Source organism: Mobula birostris, assembly GCF_030028105.1.
Source record: "Mobula birostris isolate sMobBir1 chromosome 11 unlocalized genomic scaffold, sMobBir1.hap1 SUPER_11_unloc_1, whole genome shotgun sequence".
Taxonomy (NCBI): domain Eukaryota; kingdom Metazoa; phylum Chordata; class Chondrichthyes; order Myliobatiformes; family Myliobatidae; genus Mobula; species Mobula birostris.
The window spans coordinates 263294-281099 of record NW_027274037.1 but is presented as its reverse complement, the minus strand read 5'-3'; the positions used below and the strand labels follow the sequence as shown (position 1 = coordinate 281099).

Below are 17806 nucleotides of genomic sequence, written 5' to 3'. Positions count from 1 at the left end.
GCTGTCCAGCACACCCACCGATCCCAGACAACCTAGGGGAGAGCTGCCAGCGGGCCAGGGCAGCAAGGTCTTTGCCAGGCCTCCTGCTTCAATCTAAACACCAGAGGCTAGGCAGGATGTAGCCGACTCAAGAGGCCGCCTGCATCGCTTCTCGGCCTTTTGGCTAAGATCAAGTGTAGTATCTGTTCTTATCAGTTTAATATCTGATACGTCCCTTATCTGGGGACCATATATTAAATTGATTTTTGGAACAGGGAGATGGAATAGGGGCTTGCTCCGTCCACTCCACGCATCGACCCGGTATTGCAGTGCCTCTGGGAACGGTGCACTCCCCTTCTGGGGAATTTCAAAGTAGCAAAGAAAAGAAAAACGACGAAAGCTCCATCAGGCGGCGGCGGCGGCACAGCAGCACAGACAAGCATGCACGCACATGGAGAGAGAGGAGAGCTGCTTGCTCTACACCTCTCCTGTGTCTGTGTCTGTCTGTCGATACAGCTCACTCACTCACTCACTCACGCAATGTGCAGACAACTCAACAACAGCACGGGCATCATATCTGGGCCGTTTGGCTAAGATCAAGTGCACATCCGGGCTGCAACCAGATCAGGTGCTGCAGGCAAGGCAGCAACTTCATGAGAGATGCCCCTTGGCATTCATTCCTGAAGCAAACTGCTCAACCGGCGCACTCATTCTGATGCCTGCTCACTCGGCTGCTGCCTGCACCAAGCACAGAAGCAGAGTGAAGTGGAGCAGGCCGAAAGACCTTTTCTGTCCCGCCACACTCGCTCCACTTCTCAGGCTCAGGCTTCTCAGCTGCTCCTTGAAGCCAACGGAGGACGCGACGGACGGACGGACGGACGGATGGACGGGCGGGCGAAGGAAGGAAGGAAGGAAGGAAGGAAGGAAGGAAGGAAGGAAGGAACGAACGATATCGAGTCACTGGCTCTGCTGCAATTTCACCAGCAGCCAGCCAGCCTGTCGGACAGGCAGGCTCGTTCAAGTGTGCCAGCAGCCAGGGCACGCGGACGGGAGGGAGGAAGGAAGGAAGGGAGGGAGGCATCCGATGGAGCCCGGCTACAGAGCAACGGGGCGCCGCCGCCGCCGGCACAACAGGGCCCGGTGCTCCTGCACCCTGCATCCTCCCCGCCTGCACCAGACTGCCAAGACTGCTGCTCTCCTGCCCAGACAGACAGACCAGCTACAAGCATCACCACCTAGCCATAGCATCAGCAAAACTCTGCCTACCTGCCCTGCCCTGGCCTGGCCTGGCCTCCTGGCCTCCTCTGATGCGTCTGCCTGCCCCAGGCCCAAAGCCCCGCCCACCGTTCAAGGTAAGGCAGAGGCACAACCCCCCACTCCACCCACTCAGACCTCCCCAATATACATCGGCAGTGCAGTGCATCTCTAGCCTCGCTCAGAATCACGTCCCAAACCCCAAGATCACTCAAACGTCTCATGCTTACACCTACCTACTCGGCGTCCAGCTTTGGCGCACGTCTCCACAATTGCCACATCCGTCCACGTGCCCCTGCTTCACGCACGGCACTGTGCCTCCCTCCGGCAGGCATTTCGCCGATCCGTTTCCTGTTTCACAACCAAGGCATAATCAGTACCCCTTTCCTTCCACGGCGCGCACACGCGCCCACCCACTCCACCACTGAGCCATGCCGGCCAAAAACGCACCTGCAGAGCAGTGGGGCACAGGGCCGCCGTCAGCCCGCGACACATTTCCCTCCTGCCGTGCCCTCCCTCCTGTTTCTACATCCGTGCACCCACCCCGCTGCAAAACCAGTCAGTCTGCTCAGGCGTCAGCACAGAGGCATAATGAAGGGCCTCGGCCCTTCTCCCTTTACTGCCCTCTGTACAGCTTGGCAGATCCCTCAGCACTCCGTGTGCACGTGTGTCTGTGACTCTGTGTGTGTGTGTGTGTGTGTGAGAGAGAGAGATTGAGTGAGTGAGTGAGTGAGTGAGTGAGTGAGTGAGTGAGTGAGAGAGAGAGAGACAGACCCTGCCAGATCCCTCAGCATTCCATGTGTGTTTGTGTCGGTGGGTGAGAGAGACAGAGACAGAGACAGAGAGACAGACAGACACACACACACACACACACACACACCCACCCACCTCCACACACCCCCGTGTGCACGTGTGTCTGTGACTCTGTGTGTGTGTGAGATTGAGTGAGAGAGAGAGACAGACCCTGCCAGATCCCTCAGCATTCCATGTGTGTTTGTGTCGGTGGGTGAGAGAGACAGAGACAGAGACAGACACAGAGAGACAGACACACACACACACACAAACACACACACACACCCACCCCCACACACCCCCGTGTGCACGTGTGTCTGTGACTCTGTGTGTGTGTGAGATTGAGTGAGTGAGAGAGAGAGACAGACCGACCCTGCCAGATCCCTCAGCATTCCATGTGTGTTTGTGTCGGTGGGTGAGAGAGACAGAGACAGACACAGAGAGACAGACAGACACACACACACACCCACCCACCCCCATCCACCCTGGTAAAAAAAGGTGGTGGGGGAGCAGGGGAGAAGACACCACTGTGTCCAATGATAGCCTGTGCAGACGCAAAGTCTACAGCTTCTGTGAGATGAAACAAACTCAAGCCACTCAACAATTGTAATTCCACACACATCAAAATAAAGGCACAGAGGTGTGAATGGCTGCACTTCAGCCTTCGGCTTGGAGAGCACACCCATTGTTTCTCCTCAGGCACACCTGTAGCTGACATCTTCCTATTCCCAAGCTTGCCAGGAGGCTTTTCTGCCCGCGGACTTTGGCCACGTCCACAAACCTCGTAACCGGTCTTGAGCGGCGCACGTGGCCTCTGCCTTTGTCGCCCGGTGCAGTCCCATCCGCTCGCTCCCTCCCGGAGAGGGCAGAGCCTCCGAAGGAGACCGTTCAGCTGGATGCGCCAGCCAGCTGGGGCACGCAAAGCCGAGAGGCGCGCTCTCTTTGCCGAGTGCAGGGACGCCCTTGAAGGGCCGAGCGGCCTGCTCCCACTCCCCCTGCAGACTTTTGTGCAGACAGGACAGCGTGACCAGCCTCCCACGACCAGGAGAGCAGTGCAAGTTGAGCCAGCCTCTGAGACCGACCTGGGAGCCAGCCGAGGAAGCCGGCAGCCTTGACGTAGGCAGTGTGCCAGTGACGTAGGCGCCCGTAGGTACGGCCCCACTCCCAGATGATTGGTGGATCACTGGCAGCTTTACATAGCCTCTGACAAGTTGCACTCAGGACGGACCAGGTAGGCAACAGCTGTCCAGCACACCCACCGATCCCAGACAACCTAGGGGAGAGCTGCCAGCGGGCCAGGGCAGCAAGGTCTTTGCCAGGCCTCCTGCTTCAATCTAAACACCAGAGGCTAGGCAGGATGTAGCCGACTCAAGAGGCCGCCTGCATCGCTTCTCGGCCTTTTGGCTAAGATCAAGTGTAGTATCTGTTCTTATCAGTTTAATATCTGATACATCCCTTATCTGGGGACCATATATTAAATTGATTTTTGGAACAGGGAGATGGAATAGGGGCTTGCTCCGTCCACTCCACGCATCGACCCGGTATTGCAGTGCCTCTGGGAACGGTGCACTCCCCTTCTGGGGAATTTCAAAGTAGCAAAGAAAAGAAAAACGACGAAAGCTCCATCAGGCGGCGGCGGCGGCACAGCAGCACAGACAAGCATGCACGCACATGGAGAGAGAGGAGAGCTGCTTGCTCTACACCTCTCCTGTGTCTGTGTCTGTCTGTCGATACAGCTCACTCACTCACTCACTCACGCAATGTGCAGACAACTCAACAACAGCACGGGCATCATATCTGGGCCGTTTGGCTAAGATCAAGTGCACATCCGGGCTGCAACCAGATCAGGTGCTGCAGGCAAGGCAGCAACTTCATGAGAGATGCCCCTTGGCATTCATTCCTGAAGCAAACTGCTCAACCGGCGCACTCATTCTGATGCCTGCTCACTCGGCTGCTGCCTGCACCAAGCACAGAAGCAGAGTGAAGTGGAGCAGGCCGAAAGACCTTTTCTGTCCCGCCACACTCGCTCCACTTCTCAGGCTCAGGCTTCTCAGCTGCTCCTTGAAGCCAACGGAGGACGCGACGGACGGACGGACGGACGGATGGACGGGCGGGCGAAGGAAGGAAGGAAGGAAGGAAGGAAGGAAGGAAGGAAGGAAGGAACGAACGATATCGAGTCACTGGCTCTGCTGCAATTTCACCAGCAGCCAGCCAGCCTGTCGGACAGGCAGGCTCGTTCAAGTGTGCCAGCAGCCAGGGCACGCGGACGGGAGGGAGGAAGGAAGGAAGGGAGGGAGGCATCCGATGGAGCCCGGCTACAGAGCAACGGGGCGCCGCCGCCGCCGGCACAACAGGGCCCGGTGCTCCTGCACCCTGCATCCTCCCCGCCTGCACCAGACTGCCAAGACTGCTGCTCTCCTGCCCAGACAGACAGACCAGCTACAAGCATCACCACCTAGCCATAGCATCAGCAAAACTCTGCCTACCTGCCCTGCCCTGGCCTGGCCTGGCCTCCTGGCCTCCTCTGATGCGTCTGCCTGCCCCAGGCCCAAAGCCCCGCCCACCGTTCAAGGTAAGGCAGAGGCACAACCCCCCACTCCACCCACTCAGACCTCCCCAATATACATCGGCAGTGCAGTGCATCTCTAGCCTCGCTCAGAATCACGTCCCAAACCCCAAGATCACTCAAACGTCTCATGCTTACACCTACCTACTCGGCGTCCAGCTTTGGCGCACGTCTCCACAATTGCCACATCCGTCCACGTGCCCCTGCTTCACGCACGGCACTGTGCCTCCCTCCGGCAGGCATTTCGCCGATCCGTTTCCTGTTTCACAACCAAGGCATAATCAGTACCCCTTTCCTTCCACGGCGCGCACACGCGCCCACCCACTCCACCACTGAGCCATGCCGGCCAAAAACGCACCTGCAGAGCAGTGGGGCACAGGGCCGCCGTCAGCCCGCGACACATTTCCCTCCTGCCGTGCCCTCCCTCCTGTTTCTACATCCGTGCACCCACCCCGCTGCAAAACCAGTCAGTCTGCTCAGGCGTCAGCACAGAGGCATAATGAAGGGCCTCGGCCCTTCTCCCTTTACTGCCCTCTGTACAGCTTGGCAGATCCCTCAGCACTCCGTGTGCACGTGTGTCTGTGACTCTGTGTGTGTGTGTGTGTGTGTGAGAGAGAGAGATTGAGTGAGTGAGTGAGTGAGTGAGTGAGTGAGTGAGTGAGTGAGAGAGAGAGAGACAGACCCTGCCAGATCCCTCAGCATTCCATGTGTGTTTGTGTCGGTGGGTGAGAGAGACAGAGACAGAGACAGAGAGACAGACAGACACACACACACACACACACACACACCCACCCACCTCCACACACCCCCGTGTGCACGTGTGTCTGTGACTCTGTGTGTGTGTGAGATTGAGTGAGAGAGAGAGACAGACCCTGCCAGATCCCTCAGCATTCCATGTGTGTTTGTGTCGGTGGGTGAGAGAGACAGAGACAGAGACAGACACAGAGAGACAGACACACACACACACACAAACACACACACACACCCACCCCCACACACCCCCGTGTGCACGTGTGTCTGTGACTCTGTGTGTGTGTGAGATTGAGTGAGTGAGAGAGAGAGACAGACCGACCCTGCCAGATCCCTCAGCATTCCATGTGTGTTTGTGTCGGTGGGTGAGAGAGACAGAGACAGACACAGAGAGACAGACAGACACACACACACACCCACCCACCCCCATCCACCCTGGTAAAAAAAGGTGGTGGGGGAGCAGGGGAGAAGACACCACTGTGTCCAATGATAGCCTGTGCAGACGCAAAGTCTACAGCTTCTGTGAGATGAAACAAACTCAAGCCACTCAACAATTGTAATTCCACACACATCAAAATAAAGGCACAGAGGTGTGAATGGCTGCACTTCAGCCTTCGGCTTGGAGAGCACACCCATTGTTTCTCCTCAGGCACACCTGTAGCTGACATCTTCCTATTCCCAAGCTTGCCAGGAGGCTTTTCTGCCCGCGGACTTTGGCCACGTCCACAAACCTCGTAACCGGTCTTGAGCGGCGCACGTGGCCTCTGCCTTTGTCGCCCGGTGCAGTCCCATCCGCTCGCTCCCTCCCGGAGAGGGCAGAGCCTCCGAAGGAGACCGTTCAGCTGGATGCGCCAGCCAGCTGGGGCACGCAAAGCCGAGAGGCGCGCTCTCTTTGCCGAGTGCAGGGACGCCCTTGAAGGGCCGAGCGGCCTGCTCCCACTCCCCCTGCAGACTTTTGTGCAGACAGGACAGCGTGACCAGCCTCCCACGACCAGGAGAGCAGTGCAAGTTGAGCCAGCCTCTGAGACCGACCTGGGAGCCAGCCGAGGAAGCCGGCAGCCTTGACGTAGGCAGTGTGCCAGTGACGTAGGCGCCCGTAGGTACGGCCCCACTCCCAGATGATTGGTGGATCACTGGCAGCTTTACATAGCCTCTGACAAGTTGCACTCAGGACGGACCAGGTAGGCAACAGCTGTCCAGCACACCCACCGATCCCAGACAACCTAGGGGAGAGCTGCCAGCGGGCCAGGGCAGCAAGGTCTTTGCCAGGCCTCCTGCTTCAATCTAAACACCAGAGGCTAGGCAGGATGTAGCCGACTCAAGAGGCCGCCTGCATCGCTTCTCGGCCTTTTGGCTAAGATCAAGTGTAGTATCTGTTCTTATCAGTTTAATATCTGATACGTCCCTTATCTGGGGACCATATATTAAATTGATTTTTGGAACAGGGAGATGGAATAGGGGCTTGCTCCGTCCACTCCACGCATCGACCCGGTATTGCAGTGCCTCTGGGAACGGTGCACTCCCCTTCTGGGGAATTTCAAAGTAGCAAAGAAAAGAAAAACGACGAAAGCTCCATCAGGCGGCGGCGGCGGCACAGCAGCACAGACAAGCATGCACGCACATGGAGAGAGAGGAGAGCTGCTTGCTCTACACCTCTCCTGTGTCTGTGTCTGTCTGTCGATACAGCTCACTCACTCACTCACTCACGCAATGTGCAGACAACTCAACAACAGCACGGGCATCATATCTGGGCCGTTTGGCTAAGATCAAGTGCACATCCGGGCTGCAACCAGATCAGGTGCTGCAGGCAAGGCAGCAACTTCATGAGAGATGCCCCTTGGCATTCATTCCTGAAGCAAACTGCTCAACCGGCGCACTCATTCTGATGCCTGCTCACTCGGCTGCTGCCTGCACCAAGCACAGAAGCAGAGTGAAGTGGAGCAGGCCGAAAGACCTTTTCTGTCCCGCCACACTCGCTCCACTTCTCAGGCTCAGGCTTCTCAGCTGCTCCTTGAAGCCAACGGAGGACGCGACGGACGGACGGACGGACGGATGGACGGGCGGGCGAAGGAAGGAAGGAAGGAAGGAAGGAAGGAAGGAAGGAAGGAACGAACGATATCGAGTCACTGGCTCTGCTGCAATTTCACCAGCAGCCAGCCAGCCTGTCGGACAGGCAGGCTCGTTCAAGTGTGCCAGCAGCCAGGGCACGCGGACGGGAGGGAGGAAGGAAGGAAGGGAGGGAGGCATCCGATGGAGCCCGGCTACAGAGCAACGGGGCGCCGCCGCCGCCGGCACAACAGGGCCCGGTGCTCCTGCACCCTGCATCCTCCCCGCCTGCACCAGACTGCCAAGACTGCTGCTCTCCTGCCCAGACAGACAGACCAGCTACAAGCATCACCACCTAGCCATAGCATCAGCAAAACTCTGCCTACCTGCCCTGCCCTGGCCTGGCCTGGCCTCCTGGCCTCCTCTGATGCGTCTGCCTGCCCCAGCCCCAAAGCCCCGCCCACCGTTCAAGGTAAGGCAGAGGCACAACCCCCCACTCCACCCACTCAGACCTCCCCAATATACATCGGCAGTGCAGTGCATCTCTAGCCTCGCTCAGAATCACGTCCCAAACCCCAAGATCACTCAAACGTCTCATGCTTACACCTACCTACTCGGCGTCCAGCTTTGGCGCACGTCTCCACAATTGCCACATCCGTCCACGTGCCCCTGCTTCACGCACGGCACTGTGCCTCCCTCCGGCAGGCATTTCGCCGATCCGTTTCCTGTTTCACAACCAAGGCATAATCAGTACCCCTTTCCTTCCACGGCGCGCACACGCGCCCACCCACTCCACCACTGAGCCATGCCGGCCAAAAACGCACCTGCAGAGCAGTGGGGCACAGGGCCGCCGTCAGCCCGCGACACATTTCCCTCCTGCCGTGCCCTCCCTCCTGTTTCTACATCCGTGCACCCACCCCGCTGCAAAACCAGTCAGTCTGCTCAGGCGTCAGCACAGAGGCATAATGAAGGGCCTCGGCCCTTCTCCCTTTACTGCCCTCTGTACAGCTTGGCAGATCCCTCAGCACTCCGTGTGCACGTGTGTCTGTGACTCTGTGTGTGTGTGTGTGTGTGTGAGAGAGAGAGATTGAGTGAGTGAGTGAGTGAGTGAGTGAGTGAGTGAGTGAGTGAGAGAGAGAGAGACAGACCCTGCCAGATCCCTCAGCATTCCATGTGTGTTTGTGTCGGTGGGTGAGAGAGACAGAGACAGAGACAGAGAGACAGACAGACACACACACACACACACACACACACACACCCACCTCCACACACCCCCGTGTGCACGTGTGTCTGTGACTCTGTGTGTGTGTGAGATTGAGTGAGAGAGAGAGACAGACCCTGCCAGATCCCTCAGCATTCCATGTGTGTTTGTGTCGGTGGGTGAGAGAGACAGAGACAGAGACAGACACAGAGAGACAGACACACACACACACACAAACACACACACACACCCACCCCCACACACCCCCGTGTGCACGTGTGTCTGTGACTCTGTGTGTGTGTGAGATTGAGTGAGTGAGAGAGAGAGACAGACCGACCCTGCCAGATCCCTCAGCATTCCATGTGTGTTTGTGTCGGTGGGTGAGAGAGACAGAGACAGACACAGAGAGACAGACAGACACACACACACACCCACCCACCCCCATCCACCCTGGTAAAAAAAGGTGGTGGGGGAGCAGGGGAGAAGACACCACTGTGTCCAATGATAGCCTGTGCAGACGCAAAGTCTACAGCTTCTGTGAGATGAAACAAACTCAAGCCACTCAACAATTGTAATTCCACACACATCAAAATAAAGGCACAGAGGTGTGAATGGCTGCACTTCAGCCTTCGGCTTGGAGAGCACACCCATTGTTTCTCCTCAGGCACACCTGTAGCTGACATCTTCCTATTCCCAAGCTTGCCAGGAGGCTTTTCTGCCCGCGGACTTTGGCCACGTCCACAAACCTCGTAACCGGTCTTGAGCGGCGCACGTGGCCTCTGCCTTTGTCGCCCGGTGCAGTCCCATCCGCTCGCTCCCTCCCGGAGAGGGCAGAGCCTCCGAAGGAGACCGTTCAGCTGGATGCGCCAGCCAGCTGGGGCACGCAAAGCCGAGAGGCGCGCTCTCTTTGCCGAGTGCAGGGACGCCCTTGAAGGGCCGAGCGGCCTGCTCCCACTCCCCCTGCAGACTTTTGTGCAGACAGGACAGCGTGACCAGCCTCCCACGACCAGGAGAGCAGTGCAAGTTGAGCCAGCCTCTGAGACCGACCTGGGAGCCAGCCGAGGAAGCCGGCAGCCTTGACGTAGGCAGTGTGCCAGTGACGTAGGCGCCCGTAGGTACGGCCCCACTCCCAGATGATTGGTGGATCACTGGCAGCTTTACATAGCCTCTGACAAGTTGCACTCAGGACGGACCAGGTAGGCAACAGCTGTCCAGCACACCCACCGATCCCAGACAACCTAGGGGAGAGCTGCCAGCGGGCCAGGGCAGCAAGGTCTTTGCCAGGCCTCCTGCTTCAATCTAAACACCAGAGGCTAGGCAGGATGTAGCCGACTCAAGAGGCCGCCTGCATCGCTTCTCGGCCTTTTGGCTAAGATCAAGTGTAGTATCTGTTCTTATCAGTTTAATATCTGATACGTCCCTTATCTGGGGACCATATATTAAATTGATTTTTGGAACAGGGAGATGGAATAGGGGCTTGCTCCGTCCACTCCACGCATCGACCCGGTATTGCAGTGCCTCTGGGAACGGTGCACTCCCCTTCTGGGGAATTTCAAAGTAGCAAAGAAAAGAAAAACGACGAAAGCTCCATCAGGCGGCGGCGGCGGCACAGCAGCACAGACAAGCATGCACGCACATGGAGAGAGAGGAGAGCTGCTTGCTCTACACCTCTCCTGTGTCTGTGTCTGTCTGTCGATACAGCTCACTCACTCACTCACTCACGCAATGTGCAGACAACTCAACAACAGCACGGGCATCATATCTGGGCCGTTTGGCTAAGATCAAGTGCACATCCGGGCTGCAACCAGATCAGGTGCTGCAGGCAAGGCAGCAACTTCATGAGAGATGCCCCTTGGCATTCATTCCTGAAGCAAACTGCTCAACCGGCGCACTCATTCTGATGCCTGCTCACTCGGCTGCTGCCTGCACCAAGCACAGAAGCAGAGTGAAGTGGAGCAGGCCGAAAGACCTTTTCTGTCCCGCCACACTCGCTCCACTTCTCAGGCTCAGGCTTCTCAGCTGCTCCTTGAAGCCAACGGAGGACGCGACGGACGGACGGACGGACGGATGGACGGGCGGGCGAAGGAAGGAAGGAAGGAAGGAAGGAAGGAAGGAAGGAAGGAACGAATGATATCGAGTCACTGGCTCTGCTGCAATTTCACCAGCAGCCAGCCAGCCTGTCGGACAGGCAGGCTCGTTCAAGTGTGCCAGCAGCCAGGGCACGCGGACGGGAGGGAGGAAGGAAGGAAGGGAGGGAGGCATCCGATGGAGCCCGGCTACAGAGCAACGGGGCGCCGCCGCCGCCGGCACAACAGGGCCCGGTGCTCCTGCACCCTGCATCCTCCCCGCCTGCACCAGACTGCCAAGACTGCTGCTCTCCTGCCCAGACAGACAGACCAGCTACAAGCATCACCACCTAGCCATAGCATCAGCAAAACTCTGCCTACCTGCCCTGCCCTGGCCTGGCCTGGCCTCCTGGCCTCCTCTGATGCGTCTGCCTGCCCCAGGCCCAAAGCCCCGCCCACCGTTCAAGGTAAGGCAGAGGCACAACCCCCCACTCCACCCACTCAGACCTCCCCAATATACATCGGCAGTGCAGTGCATCTCTAGCCTCGCTCAGAATCACGTCCCAAACCCCAAGATCACTCAAACGTCTCATGCTTACACCTACCTACTCGGCGTCCAGTTTTGGCGCACGTCTCCACAATTGCCACATCCGTCCACGTGCCCCTGCTTCACGCACGGCACTGTGCCTCCCTCCGGCAGGCATTTCGCCGATCCGTTTCCTGTTTCACAACCAAGGCATAATCAGTACCCCTTTCCTTCCACGGCGCGCACACGCGCCCACCCACTCCACCACTGAGCCATGCCGGCCAAAAACGCACCTGCAGAGCAGTGGGGCACAGGGCCGCCGTCAGCCCGCGACACATTTCCCTCCTGCCGTGCCCTCCCTCCTGTTTCTACATCCGTGCACCCACCCCGCTGCAAAACCAGTCAGTCTGCTCAGGCGTCAGCACAGAGGCATAATGAAGGGCCTCGGCCCTTCTCCCTTTACTGCCCTCTGTACAGCTTGGCAGATCCCTCAGCACTCCGTGTGCACGTGTGTCTGTGACTCTGTGTGTGTGTGTGTGTGTGTGAGAGAGAGAGATTGAGTGAGTGAGTGAGTGAGTGAGTGAGTGAGTGAGTGAGTGAGAGAGAGAGAGACAGACCCTGCCAGATCCCTCAGCATTCCATGTGTGTTTGTGTCGGTGGGTGAGAGAGACAGAGACAGAGACAGAGAGACAGACAGACACACACACACACACACACACACACCCACCCACCTCCACACACCCCCGTGTGCACGTGTGTCTGTGACTCTGTGTGTGTGTGAGATTGAGTGAGAGAGAGAGACAGACCCTGCCAGATCCCTCAGCATTCCATGTGTGTTTGTGTCGGTGGGTGAGAGAGACAGAGACAGAGACAGACACAGAGAGACAGACACACACACACACACAAACACACACACACACCCACCCCCACACACCCCCGTGTGCACGTGTGTCTGTGACTCTGTGTGTGTGTGAGATTGAGTGAGTGAGAGAGAGAGACAGACCGACCCTGCCAGATCCCTCAGCATTCCATGTGTGTTTGTGTCGGTGGGTGAGAGAGACAGAGACAGACACAGAGAGACAGACAGACACACACACACACCCACCCACCCCCATCCACCCTGGTAAAAAAAGGTGGTGGGGGAGCAGGGGAGAAGACACCACTGTGTCCAATGATAGCCTGTGCAGACGCAAAGTCTACAGCTTCTGTGAGATGAAACAAACTCAAGCCACTCAACAATTGTAATTCCACACACATCAAAATAAAGGCACAGAGGTGTGAATGGCTGCACTTCAGCCTTCGGCTTGGAGAGCACACCCATTGTTTCTCCTCAGGCACACCTGTAGCTGACATCTTCCTATTCCCAAGCTTGCCAGGAGGCTTTTCTGCCCGCGGACTTTGGCCACGTCCACAAACCTCGTAACCGGTCTTGAGCGGCGCACGTGGCCTCTGCCTTTGTCGCCCGGTGCAGTCCCATCCGCTCGCTCCCTCCCGGAGAGGGCAGAGCCTCCGAAGGAGACCGTTCAGCTGGATGCGCCAGCCAGCTGGGGCACGCAAAGCCGAGAGGCGCGCTCTCTTTGCCGAGTGCAGGGACGCCCTTGAAGGGCCGAGCGGCCTGCTCCCACTCCCCCTGCAGACTTTTGTGCAGACAGGACAGCGTGACCAGCCTCCCACGACCAGGAGAGCAGTGCAAGTTGAGCCAGCCTCTGAGACCGACCTGGGAGCCAGCCGAGGAAGCCGGCAGCCTTGACGTAGGCAGTGTGCCAGTGACGTAGGCGCCCGTAGGTACGGCCCCACTCCCAGATGATTGGTGGATCACTGGCAGCTTTACATAGCCTCTGACAAGTTGCACTCAGGACGGACCAGGTAGGCAACAGCTGTCCAGCACACCCACCGATCCCAGACAACCTAGGGGAGAGCTGCCAGCGGGCCAGGGCAGCAAGGTCTTTGCCAGGCCTCCTGCTTCAATCTAAACACCAGAGGCTAGGCAGGATGTAGCCGACTCAAGAGGCCGCCTGCATCGCTTCTCGGCCTTTTGGCTAAGATCAAGTGTAGTATCTGTTCTTATCAGTTTAATATCTGATACGTCCCTTATCTGGGGACCATATATTAAATTGATTTTTGGAACAGGGAGATGGAATAGGGGCTTGCTCCGTCCACTCCACGCATCGACCCGGTATTGCAGTGCCTCTGGGAACGGTGCACTCCCCTTCTGGGGAATTTCAAAGTAGCAAAGAAAAGAAAAACGACGAAAGCTCCATCAGGCGGCGGCGGCGGCACAGCAGCACAGACAAGCATGCACGCACATGGAGAGAGAGGAGAGCTGCTTGCTCTACACCTCTCCTGTGTCTGTGTCTGTCTGTCGATACAGCTCACTCACTCACTCACTCACGCAATGTGCAGACAACTCAACAACAGCACGGGCATCATATCTGGGCCGTTTGGCTAAGATCAAGTGCACATCCGGGCTGCAACCAGATCAGGTGCTGCAGGCAAGGCAGCAACTTCATGAGAGATGCCCCTTGGCATTCATTCCTGAAGCAAACTGCTCAACCGGCGCACTCATTCTGATGCCTGCTCACTCGGCTGCTGCCTGCACCAAGCACAGAAGCAGAGTGAAGTGGAGCAGGCCGAAAGACCTTTTCTGTCCCGCCACACTCGCTCCACTTCTCAGGCTCAGGCTTCTCAGCTGCTCCTTGAAGCCAACGGAGGACGCGACGGACGGACGGACGGACGGATGGACGGGCGGGCGAAGGAAGGAAGGAAGGAAGGAAGGAAGGAAGGAAGGAAGGAACGAACGATATCGAGTCACTGGCTCTGCTGCAATTTCACCAGCAGCCAGCCAGCCTGTCGGACAGGCAGGCTCGTTCAAGTGTGCCAGCAGCCAGGGCACGCGGACGGGAGGGAGGAAGGAAGGAAGGGAGGGAGGCATCCGATGGAGCCCGGCTACAGAGCAACGGGGCGCCGCCGCCGCCGGCACAACAGGGCCCGGTGCTCCTGCACCCTGCATCCTCCCCGCCTGCACCAGACTGCCAAGACTGCTGCTCTCCTGCCCAGACAGACAGACCAGCTACAAGCATCACCACCTAGCCATAGCATCAGCAAAACTCTGCCTACCTGCCCTGCCCTGGCCTGGCCTGGCCTCCTGGCCTCCTCTGATGCGTCTGCCTGCCCCAGCCCCAAAGCCCCGCCCACCGTTCAAGGTAAGGCAGAGGCACAACCCCCCACTCCACCCACTCAGACCTCCCCAATATACATCGGCAGTGCAGTGCATCTCTAGCCTCGCTCAGAATCACGTCCCAAACCCCAAGATCACTCAAACGTCTCATGCTTACACCTACCTACTCGGCGTCCAGCTTTGGCGCACGTCTCCACAATTGCCACATCCGTCCACGTGCCCCTGCTTCACGCACGGCACTGTGCCTCCCTCCGGCAGGCATTTCGCCGATCCGTTTCCTGTTTCACAACCAAGGCATAATCAGTACCCCTTTCCTTCCACGGCGCGCACACGCGCCCACCCACTCCACCACTGAGCCATGCCGGCCAAAAACGCACCTGCAGAGCAGTGGGGCACAGGGCCGCCGTCAGCCCGCGACACATTTCCCTCCTGCCGTGCCCTCCCTCCTGTTTCTACATCCGTGCACCCACCCCGCTGCAAAACCAGTCAGTCTGCTCAGGCGTCAGCACAGAGGCATAATGAAGGGCCTCGGCCCTTCTCCCTTTACTGCCCTCTGTACAGCTTGGCAGATCCCTCAGCACTCCGTGTGCACGTGTGTCTGTGACTCTGTGTGTGTGTGTGTGTGTGTGAGAGAGAGAGATTGAGTGAGTGAGTGAGTGAGTGAGTGAGTGAGTGAGTGAGTGAGAGAGAGAGAGACAGACCCTGCCAGATCCCTCAGCATTCCATGTGTGTTTGTGTCGGTGGGTGAGAGAGACAGAGACAGAGACAGAGAGACAGACAGACACACACACACACACACACACACACCCACCCACCTCCACACACCCCCGTGTGCACGTGTGTCTGTGACTCTGTGTGTGTGTGAGATTGAGTGAGAGAGAGAGACAGACCCTGCCAGATCCCTCAGCATTCCATGTGTGTTTGTGTCGGTGGGTGAGAGAGACAGAGACAGAGACAGACACAGAGAGACAGACACACACACACACACAAACACACACACACACCCACCCCCACACACCCCCGTGTGCACGTGTGTCTGTGACTCTGTGTGTGTGTGAGATTGAGTGAGTGAGAGAGAGAGACAGACCGACCCTGCCAGATCCCTCAGCATTCCATGTGTGTTTGTGTCGGTGGGTGAGAGAGACAGAGACAGACACAGAGAGACAGACAGACACACACACACACCCACCCACCCCCATCCACCCTGGTAAAAAAAGGTGGTGGGGGAGCAGGGGAGAAGACACCACTGTGTCCAATGATAGCCTGTGCAGACGCAAAGTCTACAGCTTCTGTGAGATGAAACAAACTCAAGCCACTCAACAATTGTAATTCCACACACATCAAAATAAAGGCACAGAGGTGTGAATGGCTGCACTTCAGCCTTCGGCTTGGAGAGCACACCCATTGTTTCTCCTCAGGCACACCTGTAGCTGACATCTTCCTATTCCCAAGCTTGCCAGGAGGCTTTTCTGCCCGCGGACTTTGGCCACGTCCACAAACCTCGTAACCGGTCTTGAGCGGCGCACGTGGCCTCTGCCTTTGTCGCCCGGTGCAGTCCCATCCGCTCGCTCCCTCCCGGAGAGGGCAGAGCCTCCGAAGGAGACCGTTCAGCTGGATGCGCCAGCCAGCTGGGGCACGCAAAGCCGAGAGGCGCGCTCTCTTTGCCGAGTGCAGGGACGCCCTTGAAGGGCCGAGCGGCCTGCTCCCACTCCCCCTGCAGACTTTTGTGCAGACAGGACAGCGTGACCAGCCTCCCACGACCAGGAGAGCAGTGCAAGTTGAGCCAGCCTCTGAGACCGACCTGGGAGCCAGCCGAGGAAGCCGGCAGCCTTGACGTAGGCAGTGTGCCAGTGACGTAGGCGCCCGTAGGTACGGCCCCACTCCCAGATGATTGGTGGATCACTGGCAGCTTTACATAGCCTCTGACAAGTTGCACTCAGGACGGACCAGGTAGGCAACAGCTGTCCAGCACACCCACCGATCCCAGACAACCTAGGGGAGAGCTGCCAGCGGGCCAGGGCAGCAAGGTCTTTGCCAGGCCTCCTGCTTCAATCTAAACACCAGAGGCTAGGCAGGATGTAGCCGACTCAAGAGGCCGCCTGCATCGCTTCTCGGCCTTTTGGCTAAGATCAAGTGTAGTATCTGTTCTTATCAGTTTAATATCTGATACGTCCCTTATCTGGGGACCATATATTAAATTGATTTTTGGAACAGGGAGATGGAATAGGGGCTTGCTCCGTCCACTCCACGCATCGACCCGGTATTGCAGTGCCTCTGGGAACGGTGCACTCCCCTTCTGGGGAATTTCAAAGTAGCAAAGAAAAGAAAAACGACGAAAGCTCCATCAGGCGGCGGCGGCGGCACAGCAGCACAGACAAGCATGCACGCACATGGAGAGAGAGGAGAGCTGCTTGCTCTACACCTCTCCTGTGTCTGTGTCTGTCTGTCGATACAGCTCACTCACTCACTCACTCACGCAATGTGCAGACAACTCAACAACAGCACGGGCATCATATCTGGGCCGTTTGGCTAAGATCAAGTGCACATCCGGGCTGCAACCAGATCAGGTGCTGCAGGCAAGGCAGCAACTTCATGAGAGATGCCCCTTGGCATTCATTCCTGAAGCAAACTGCTCAACCGGCGCACTCATTCTGATGCCTGCTCACTCGGCTGCTGCCTGCACCAAGCACAGAAGCAGAGTGAAGTGGAGCAGGCCGAAAGACCTTTTCTGTCCCGCCACACTCGCTCCACTTCTCAGGCTCAGGCTTCTCAGCTGCTCCTTGAAGCCAACGGAGGACGCGACGGACGGACGGACGGACGGATGGACGGGCGGGCGAAGGAAGGAAGGAAGGAAGGAAGGAAGGAAGGAAGGAAGGAACGAACGATATCGAGTCACTGGCTCTGCTGCAATTTCACCAGCAGCCAGCCAGCCTGTCGGACAGGCAGGCTCGTTCAAGTGTGCCAGCAGCCAGGGCACGCGGACGGGAGGGAGGAAGGAAGGAAGGGAGGGAGGCATCCGATGGAGCCCGGCTACAGAGCAACGGGGCGCCGCCGCCGCCGGCACAACAGGGCCCGGTGCTCCTGCACCCTGCATCCTCCCCGCCTGCACCAGACTGCCAAGACTGCTGCTCTCCTGCCCAGACAGACAGACCAGCTACAAGCATCACCACCTAGCCATAGCATCAGCAAAACTCTGCCTACCTGCCCTGCCCTGGCCTGGCCTGGCCTCCTGGCCTCCTCTGATGCGTCTGCCTGCCCCAGGCCCAAAGCCCCGCCCACCGTTCAAGGTAAGGCAGAGGCACAACCCCCCACTCCACCCACTCAGACCTCCCCAATATACATCGGCAGTGCAGTGCATCTCTAGCCTCGCTCAGAATCACGTCCCAAACCCCAAGATCACTCAAACGTCTCATGCTTACACCTACCTACTCGGCGTCCAGCTTTGGCG

The 17806-nt window shown here is 57.9% G+C and overlaps 6 non-coding genes across 6 annotated transcripts; all 6 read left to right on the top strand.

Annotated features, from left to right (window-relative positions):
• The first annotated feature begins 143 nt into the window (after positions 1 to 143).
• Positions 144 to 334, top strand: LOC140192018 (U2 spliceosomal RNA). Its single transcript, XR_011883996.1, has one exon. It is a non-coding gene; the product is annotated as a U2 spliceosomal RNA (small nuclear RNA).
• A 3075-nt stretch (positions 335 to 3409) lies between these two features.
• Positions 3410 to 3600, top strand: LOC140192080 (U2 spliceosomal RNA). Its single transcript, XR_011884056.1, has one exon. It is a non-coding gene; the product is annotated as a U2 spliceosomal RNA (small nuclear RNA).
• A 3075-nt stretch (positions 3601 to 6675) lies between these two features.
• On the top strand, positions 6676 to 6866 carry LOC140192017 (U2 spliceosomal RNA). Its single transcript, XR_011883995.1, has one exon. It is a non-coding gene; the product is annotated as a U2 spliceosomal RNA (small nuclear RNA).
• Positions 6867 to 9937: 3071 nt separating this feature from the next.
• On the top strand, positions 9938 to 10128 carry LOC140192016 (U2 spliceosomal RNA). The gene has a single exon (XR_011883994.1). It is a non-coding gene; the product is annotated as a U2 spliceosomal RNA (small nuclear RNA).
• Positions 10129 to 13199: 3071 nt separating this feature from the next.
• Positions 13200 to 13390, top strand: LOC140192015 (U2 spliceosomal RNA). The gene has a single exon (XR_011883993.1). It is a non-coding gene; the product is annotated as a U2 spliceosomal RNA (small nuclear RNA).
• A 3071-nt stretch (positions 13391 to 16461) lies between these two features.
• On the top strand, positions 16462 to 16652 carry LOC140192014 (U2 spliceosomal RNA). Its single transcript, XR_011883992.1, has one exon. It is a non-coding gene; the product is annotated as a U2 spliceosomal RNA (small nuclear RNA).
• The last annotated feature ends 1154 nt before the right edge of the window (positions 16653 to 17806 follow it).